At 40.4% G+C, this 9,065-nt stretch overlaps 1 pseudogene; it reads left to right on the plus strand.

Moving 5' to 3' along the window:
* Positions 1-5,324: 5,324 nt before the first annotated feature.
* Positions 5,325-5,423, plus strand: LOC145565779 (small nucleolar RNA R71; annotated as a pseudogene).
* The last annotated feature ends 3,642 nt before the right edge of the window (positions 5,424-9,065 follow it).

Here is a 9,065-nt window from a genome sequence, read left to right on the forward strand (position 1 = left end):
ACCCGGAGCCTTGTAATCATTGTTACCGTGCTCGTCTGGATAGTAGTGACGCTCGGTGTCGGGGTTAGAAGGCCCCGACCAATAAGGATGCCCATACGAAGGTAGAGGACCTTGTTGGGGCGGGAAGTACGGATAGTTAACCGGGGGAGTAATGGTCGCACGGTTAACTTCCGCCTCATAAATTTGTTGTTGTTGTGCAAACGTACCTTGTTGTATCTCTTGAATACCTCTTAGTTTCTCATAGATGGCCCCAAAGTCTTGATCATACATGCCATCCATGTGGATTTTCAATCCACTCATTTGCTCACTAAGAGCCCTCAAATCCGCATCGGCATAAGCATGTTGCCCTTGCTCTTGCTCTTGCTCTTGAGGAGCTTGTTGTTGTGGAGAATGTTGTTGTTTTTGTTGATGTTGTTGTTCCTCTTCATCATCTTCTTCCTCATCCTCATCGGAGTCGAAGTTAGGATGCCGAAAGGACTTGGGGACATGCCACACATTGTCGGCGATCCGGGCCAAAGAAGTCAAGCCGGGGTTAGGCAAGTAGCACCAATGCTCGTTGCCCCTAAGCCACTCATATCTCCCTTCGCTATAGCCCTTGGAGATGAATTGGATTTGACCCAATTGTTGCATATCGAGGTAGATGGAAGTACTATCCCCGATCTCCTTACAAAATGGGAGATAAGCATCGAGGCGAAGGCGAGTCAAGAGCCTAGTTACCATGCCCCCGCATGGGATCTCTCCCGAACTCCTCTTGCGAAGGTCCAAACAATATTGGGCAAAGATATACCCCAAGTTCAACCGGTCCACATACTCCGGGCGGGTAGACAACCATAGGACCTTGAGCTCCAACCTGCTCAACTTCCCCAATTCTTGTTTGGGGAACAAAACATAGCCCAAAAGACGGTGTACAACCCTAAGACAAGGTTGGTACACCGATGAGATCTTAGCCCTGCTGGTGATAAACTCGTTACCACCTGAGATGTCTTCCCACCACGAGTTTTGATCATACTCCGGGAAGATGTAATGTTCAACGTTTACAATATCCCCGTGGGGATCAAAATCCAAAGCGGCGTTGAACTCTTCCAATGAGTGGTCGAAGATGTGGTTGAACAATTGGAAGCGCACCCTATATACCCCTCCTACGGGTACAAGCTCCAAGGTAGCCAAGAACTCCAAAGTAGGCTCCTTGTAGGTGCGGTAGGCATCGGTGATGAAAGAACCCAATCGGAGGTTTAGGAGCAACGACCGCATATCATTATCAATTCCCAATTTCACCATATCGGGTTGGAAGTAGTGGCGGGTTTGTTTTAGGGTTCTTTCTTCCTTCAAATTTTGGTAGAAGGTCTTTTGTTTGTCGGTGAAGTTTTTCTTTTTGGGTAGAGAGGTTGGGGGTCGTGTTTGAGTGGAGGAGGGGTTGGAAGTACTAGGCCTAGAAGATGTACTACGCCTAGAGGAGGTACTTGGGTGAGGAGGTTCATCGATGCTAACATCGGTTTTTCGTTTCTTGGTGAGTTTCTTGAGGTATTTAGACATTTTTGAGAGGCTTAGAAGGATCACCAATATCCAACAAGGAGCAAAACCAATGAACCACAAATACCACACCCAAATTCACCACTTACTACCAAAATTAACAAACTCCAAATTCACACTTCTTTTCAATCAAAACCAATTCCAAACCAATCAACAACACCAATAATCCAAGAAAAACTTCCTTTCAACAATCCAAGAACAACCACAAGACCAATACCAAAATCACCACATACTACCAATACTCCAAAAATTCAACTCACAATATATCAACCAAAAATGATGAGAATCACTACAAAATCAACAAACAATACAATGTTATGCAAAATCAATCAATAAACATCACCAAATCACAACCAATATCAAGATCAAGCATCAAAAATCACAAAATCAATACTTCACTATTCACGCTCATATAAATTATCAATCTATGCAAAATTATGATATAGATGGCAAAATTAAAGCAAGGATTAGTGATTATACCATAAAAGAAGCAAGATTAACCAACTTTGAGCAAGCAATTTGAACCCCTAACAAAAGCCCCAATTTTCGGCCACCAAGAGTAGGAGAGAGAGTGAGTGAAATTTGGGTCAATTTGTGAGGAATTTGTAGTGTAGTAAGGTTTGTGAGTGATTTTGAGTGAAAATGGAGTGATTTTAGTGAGGATTTGAGTGATTTTAGATGGTGAATGAGGAAGGACAAGGTGCACACAAGAGGGTTTCAATGAGGGGAGTTCGTGAGGAAGATGAGGGAAAAAGGAAATGAAGGGAAAAAGGAGGAAGAAGGAGGGTATATTACCCGTCCATCAATGTGCGGCCGCACAGAGCTAGTGTGCGCCCGCACAGCCTGCGCACACGCAGGCTCTGTGCGGCCGCACATGCCTCTTGTGCGGCCGCACATCCCTGTGCGTGCCCCTTCCTTCCTTTTTTCTCAAAAATTTGATACTTACTGCCTATTTTGGTGCGCACATGAATCATGATGGTGATGAGGAACAACATAGGCAGTAGCTAAAATCATTTTCAAAGCCCTCAAAGTTGAAAATTCATGTGCTCACCACAAAAATTCACTAAGTATCAATTTCCTCCAACTTTCAAAACATGAATTTCCTATCTTACCTCTCTAAAATTCTTACCCTTTTTACCTCAAAATTCGATTAAAATCGAACAAAATGTGATTTGCGCCATGAACACCTTCCATTCATCATGCATACTTGTAGAATTCCAATCCCGCAAAAGGTCATCCTAAAAATCCAATCAAGTAGAAAAGTGAAAGAAAAGACAAAGTAATAAAAGAAACAAAAATAAGAAAATTCAAAAATCAAAAAGGAAAAAGGAAAAGTTAGAAACTCCGGGTTGCCTCCCGGGAAGCGCTTGCTTAAGGTCCTAAGCTCGACCCTTCCTCCAAATCATGGAGGGTCAAAGAACACCACCTTCTTCAAGGTATTTGATAGAGCAAAATTTTCTTCAATTTTGAGCAACTTCTCATCGTTGCTTAATGAAACCTTCACAAAATTCTTTTCAAATTCTTCCTTCTCTTTTCTCAACTTCTTTCTTTTTCTTGCTTTCTTCGAGTCACGGGCCTTTTTCTTCGGCTTGACTTCAACATCTTTAATCATGGAAGCTTTCTCTTCATCTTGAGAATTAAGCTTGAACCAATTTGGAATCTCAATTTCTTTCTCATCCCTTGGCTTTTGAATTACAAATTCTTCTTCACTAACATCATCAAGACTTGCACAAACCTCATCAACAATCTCAAAAACATCGTTAGTAGAAGAATCAACCATGCACACATCATCAATGGAACGAGAAAGACTAGCACATGCTATATCTTGCACACAAGATAAGGACTCACGCATTGGCTTCAACTTAAAACTCTCTTCCAATTTTCCACATCTCAATGTAATTTGGCCTCCCTTCACATCTATTAAGGCTCCCGAGGTGGCTAAGAAAGGCCTCCCTAGAATGATTGGAATATGCTCATCCTCCTCAATCTCCAAAACAACAAAATCCACGGGAAAGACAAACTCTCCAATCTTAAAAAGGACATCATCAATTCTTCCCTTAGGAAGCTTAATAGAGCGATCGGCCAATTGAAGTGTTATATTAGATGGTTGAAGCTCACCTAGATCAAGCCTCTTGAGAACCGAAAAGGGCATAATACTCACACTAGCTCCTAGATCACACAAAGCATTCTCAAAAACCATTTTCTTGATTTGACAAGGGATTGAAAAATTCCCCGGATCTTCCATTTTCTCCGGAAGCTCGCCATGGATAAGAGCACTAAAACACTTCCCTCCTTCCACTGAACTACCCTCATCAAAATTTTCCTTCTCCTCTAGTATCTCCTTAAGGAACTTGGAGTACTTAGGCATATCGGGAATTGGCTCGGTAGAGGTTGTGGAATCATGGACTTCCTTAAGAACTTCAAGGAACTTCCCAAATTGCTCATCCATTTTGAATCTCAAGTATTTTTGGGGTTATGGTAGATCGGGAAATCTCTCTACCTCACTCATCTTTTTAACAACACATTCTTCTTTTTCCTCAACCTCACAATAAATTTCCTTGGACTCAACCCTCTCCACTTCATTCTCCATAGCACCTCTCTCATCTCTTTTCTCTTTTGAACAAGAAACTCCCTCATTAAAGTCATTTCCACCACTTGTGGCAATAGAGTACACGGGTTTCTTTGGTTCAACACCTTGGGAAGGCAAAGATGAAGGACTAGCATAATCCTTAATAGTGCTTGCTAATTGGGTAATTTGAGTCTCAAGCATCTTATTGTGGGTCATCATCTCATTGAATTTCTTATCACTAACCGCCATATAGGTGTTAATGATCTTGGTTTGATTATCAATCAATTCCTCCAAAGTAGTCCTAGGGGAAGAAGGTTGTGAATAGGAATTTTCACCTTGAGTCTTTGGAACAAATCCGGGTGGGGGACCTCTTTGAGCATTGTTTTGAAAATTTCCCCTTCCTTGATTGTTCCAATTACCCCTATTTTGATTTGAACCATAACCTTGATTATGGTTACCACCACCATGATTATGGTTACCATTACCTTGGTTATGATTTCCATAACCTTGGTTTTGATTACCATAGCCTTGGTTTTGATTACCATAATTTTGGCTTTGATTTTGGCCACTATAACCTTGATTATGGTTACCACGAGAACCTTGATTCCCTTGGTTCCTATAACCACCACCATGATTATAGTTGTCAAAATTGCCTTGGTTTTGGTAATTCCTATTCCATTGGCCTGTTTGATTATCAAACCTTTGAACATTGTTGTTTGACACAAAATTAACATGTTCAAACTCATTGTTGTCAAACTCATCAACACATTCATTGTTGCAATTGCTAGAATCATGGTCATATTATCCACATACATCACAAAACAAACATCCCATAGGCATATTATGTGAAGTAGAAGGAGTTTGAGAGTTAGAAGAAGTACCTCTCCCCTTGATTTGGGAAGGAAGATTTGGAGCTTGGGAAGAGGAAGAAACACTCTCCAACTTGGCCTTGATCGCCGTCATCTCCTTTCCCAAGCTTTTCATTTGAGAGGAAAGATTGTTGATGGCGTTGAGATGGTCCACCGAGTACAACGAATATTGCTTGCTTGAAGAATCTCTTTCCCCATCTTGACAATCTCTATAGTAAGTCACCACATCCTCTATTATGTCCACAACTTCTTCTTCGGTTTTGTTCATGATTGGACCACCGGCCCCTCCATCAAGACATGCCTTTCCTTGAGGACTCAAACCACCATAGAAGATTTGGATCAATTGGTATGTTGGAATTTCGTGGTGAGGACATTCTCTTTGGTACTCCTTGAATCTCTCCCATGCTTCATAAAGACTCTCATTTGGCTTTTGCTTGAATCCTTGAATTAAAGCTCTCGCCTCCGCCGTTTTCTTTTGAGGATAGAAACGGGACAAGAAAGCTTTAGTGACATCATCCCAAGTTCTCAATGAATTGGGCTTCACCTATTTGTCTAGCCATTCCAAAGACCTTCCTATGAGGGAGAAAAGGAACAACTTAAGGCGGATGAATTCTAGAGACACTCCATTAACCTTGATCGTGTTGCAATATTTTTCAAACTCCTTAAGATGGTTCAATGGATTCTCGTTCTTTGCCCCACTATATTTTCTCCTCTCAATTAGGGTGATCATTGCCGGCCTAATTTCAAAATCGTTTTCCGGTGTTGTAGGTAGAGCTATGCCGCTCTCGAACCTATATGCACCGGGTACTCCCAATTCTTTCAAGGCAACTCTTGGTTGTTCTCCCATGACTTGCTCTTGTTCAATCTCTTCTTCGCTTGAGGAACTATAATCCAAAGTCTTGTTTTCTACTCTCCTCCTTGAGAGAGTTCTTTCAATCTCCGGATCAAAGGGAACAATTGAGCGATCTCGGGACCTATGCATACAAAACTCAAAGAAAATATAAGTAGCACGGCTACAAGTGTAGCCTAAAGTGTAAAATTTTTTTGTATTTTGCAAATGAAATGAAATAGACTCAACAACAACATGCACTCAAAGCACCATTCCCCGGCAACGGCTCCATTTTGATGGGAAGGAGAACGGTAGGTCGTTGGGCTACCACCCAACCCAATCAAACAAAATTTGTAACTTAACAAACCCCTATTTAGTGTAGTGGTAAGTCAAGGTCGAACCCAAAGGAATGGTGGTCGAATGCACAATGCCTAAGTCAAGCTATTTCGAAGTCAAGTAAAGGGGATTTATGAAGGAAATTAGAGCTAGAGCTAAATGATGCAAGAACTTGTATGAAATCAATCTAAAGACACTAGGGAAATGGATCCACATGTAATCGTAATGGAAAATGGTAATTTGGGAGGTCAAACCGACTAAGTCAAGTGATATGAAGGAAGATCATCATGTATCCAAAAGAGCATACCAAGATGGTTCACCTAGAGGTCTAACTAGCGTCAAATACGCTAAACACTACCTAGGGAACGTCACAAAGCACCTTAATCGTGAAATTGCAAGTTACTAATCAATGGTCTGTATCATAGCAAGCTCACAATGCAATCTAGTGCAATAATCAAAGATGGCCAAACTTCAATTAATCACACACATGCACATGAATTATCAACAAAATTTTATCATATCATCAACTCCATCAATTATCCCCAAATTACTCTAATCCATCACTCAAACAATGCTTCACCATTTCCCTAGCTAGAAAACTACTCACTAGCCATAGGAATCAAGATCAAAACTACCACAATCATCAATTTCATCATCAACATAATTGAAATCAAAGATTAAACCAACAATCAATAAAAAATCAATTAAACTACAATAAATCATCAAACAAACTTCAATCAATCATCAATAACATGGAAAACAAATGAAATCAACTAGAATCAAACTTGTATTGAAATCAAGAAGAAGATCCTTACAAAACTTTGATCTAAAGATCAATTACAATGAAGAATTCTTGAACAATCACCAAAAACCATGAGTTTCTCTCTCTTCAATCCTTGAGTTTCTCTCTCTAAAATTCTATCAAAAACTAACTATGAAGTCCAATCTAAAAGCTTCCTTCTAAAAATAGAAAGAAATAACTATATTTACAAAGAGGAGGTCGGCATTGATGCCCAAAAATAGACCCTCGTAGGTGCGGGCGCTCGGAGGAGAGAGAATGGTGCGCACGGGACACACCCAGATTGGTGCGCCCGCACGTACCAGGTGTGCGGCCGCACCCGACCAATGTGCGGCCGCACACCACCTTGGTGCGCCCGCACATTTCTGGGTCTTTCCCCCTTCTTCTCTTCGTCCTAGCTCAAGCGGTGCACACGTCCTAGGTGATGATGATGGAGGACAAAGTAGGCAGAAACTTTCTTGAATTTCTTGAAAAGTATAAGCCATGAAGAAGGCATATACAAAGCCTTGAAGCTTGCCTCTTGGATCCACCTTTGACTTGAAGCTTCTTGCACCATCTTTAGGCATGAAAACAATGAAAGCTCATAGAGAGGAAGCTCGGGAATTCTTGGACAATCAATTACCACCTACAAACAAATGATAAAAAGCAAGTAAAAGAGAAAAATAACAAGTAAACTAGAAAAAGCATGAAATAGAGAAACTAACTACAAAAAGCATAAAATGAAGAAAACAAGAATAAAACTAAGGAAAACTAAAGAAAAGAGAGATAAAATGAAATAGAAATCATCCAAAAAGGGACCAAATGAGTGCCATAAATGTCACTCATCATAAGTGCGTGGAAAAATATTGAAAAGAGTCCAATGTGGTGACTCTTAGGCTGGGTAAGCTAATAATGCAAGGATCAAGCCCCCAAGTCTAGCTCTAAATGAATAGGGATGAGCATTGGAGATCCTTTGATATGATCAATGTAAATATGAATGCATGTTTATTACGGCCGCACCCCAATGTGAGGTTGCCTACGTATCCGTTAGGAATCAGGCCGAACGTAGCTCTAGCCGAACCTCGCACAAGTGTGTGTATACCTCAAAGAGGTCTTTTGAAGGTTGTAACGTGGTTAGGCTAAAGGTTGAAAAAAAAGGGATAAAGGCTCAAGACCCTAGATAAGCCCCCAAGGTGTGCAACCTTGCTTTTGAATCTTTGTATTTGTATGCTTGAGTGTTTTAACTCTTTATATTTTTCTCTCTCTTTTTCCTTTATCATTTTTTCAAATTCAAATCTCTTTTTTATAAGCGTGGGCAATCCCGATCATCCGGTCTATCACTCACTTGGCATTCATGTTTCTCAGGCACGGTACCGAGCACTCGATAAGAAACGCAATCTGAGACGTGTTCATATTAAAGACATTTTCATATCAAAGACATTGGAACCCTTGCCTTTTTGTACACTTTTATCATTTTTGCTTTTTGAATTTTTGAGTTTTATGTAAAATCACTCAAGCTTTCGTTCTTTGAAAATTGCATAAGTTGCACGCCATCCCATCCCAAGGTTAGGTAGATATGGGTTGAAAAATGACAGGTTTATCGTAGACGAGGCTCAAAGTGGTTTATCAAAAAAAGATTGCATATTTGAAGGGTAAAAGGTGATATGATGTGGCTACAAGGGGTGCCTCAAATCATTGGTATACCTTGTGCTTAGTTTGACATGGCTTTTTTTTTTTTTTTTTTTTTTTTTTTTGTTTTTTTAATGCGATGTAATGAAATGATCATATGCAAGAAAATAAATGTTTATTTTATTATAGGGAAAAAAAAACCTACAAAATAAATCTAAGAAAGGTGCCTATGCTAGACTTATTGGGGAAAGGAAAAATGAAAAAGAAATTGAAAAAGAGGTCATGAAATCTTGTCGTTGACGTTTGCCTCCTGTCTTATGTCATTTGCTTCAACATCACCCAGTCTTCTCGCTAGCTAGAGGCAATGGGATCTTGTTTACTTCTATGAGATCTTGAATGAGATTTTGAAACCTGTAGCATTCATCGGTGGTATGACCATTTCCTTGATGGTACTTGCAATAGGAATTGGGATCCCATCTTGAAGATCGCTTTTCTGGCGTTGGATCCTCGGTAGGGCCAATGGGT

Source organism: Chenopodium album, chromosome 10, assembly GCF_948465745.1.
Source record: "Chenopodium album chromosome 10, dcCheAlbu1.1, whole genome shotgun sequence".
NCBI classification, from domain to species: Eukaryota; Viridiplantae; Streptophyta; class Magnoliopsida; order Caryophyllales; family Amaranthaceae; genus Chenopodium; species Chenopodium album.